The sequence below is a fragment of the Pteropus medius genome, unplaced genomic scaffold (assembly GCF_902729225.1).
Source record: "Pteropus medius unplaced genomic scaffold, Ma_sr-lr_union100, whole genome shotgun sequence".
Classification (NCBI taxonomy): Eukaryota; Metazoa; Chordata; class Mammalia; order Chiroptera; family Pteropodidae; genus Pteropus; species Pteropus medius.
In genome coordinates, this window is record NW_024351647.1 from 1,046,834 (window position 1) to 1,047,389 (window position 556).

Here is a 556-nt window from a genome sequence, read left to right on the forward strand (position 1 = left end):
TTATCCGAGGAGCAGTTGTTTGTCAGCATTCGAGGATGCTGAAGAATTCACTAGATGGTAGCTAAGCCTATGTTAAGAAAGAATCTAAATTTATTGTCCGGCCTCAGAGTGATGACTTTATATGTCAAAGCGATGGATTGAGAAATGAGGACAGCAGAGGTATAGATGGGCTCAATTACATGAAATATATAGATTCATAATTTTACGTCATCAGTTGTACAAGAAGCGAACATGAAAATGTTTGAAGAGTTGTATTTTGGTAAAGAGTAAGAATTTCTAAGTTGATTATCTTTCAGATCCAAGTCATGTTTCAGTGCTTCAACTATATATGCTTAATTATTTTTAGTTGATATATACTTAGAATTTTCTGCTTTCCAGCAATTTTAGAGCAGTAACAGTGACAACTAGAGTTTAAAAAAAATCAGGCACAAGCATGGAGGCATATTTGATAATTTTGATGTTTAGATATGAAATAGATCATTTTCAGTGCCTCTTTATACCTATTTTCTTCCCTATTCCCAAGGCCAGGTATAGTTCATGCTTCCGTGTGTGTGTG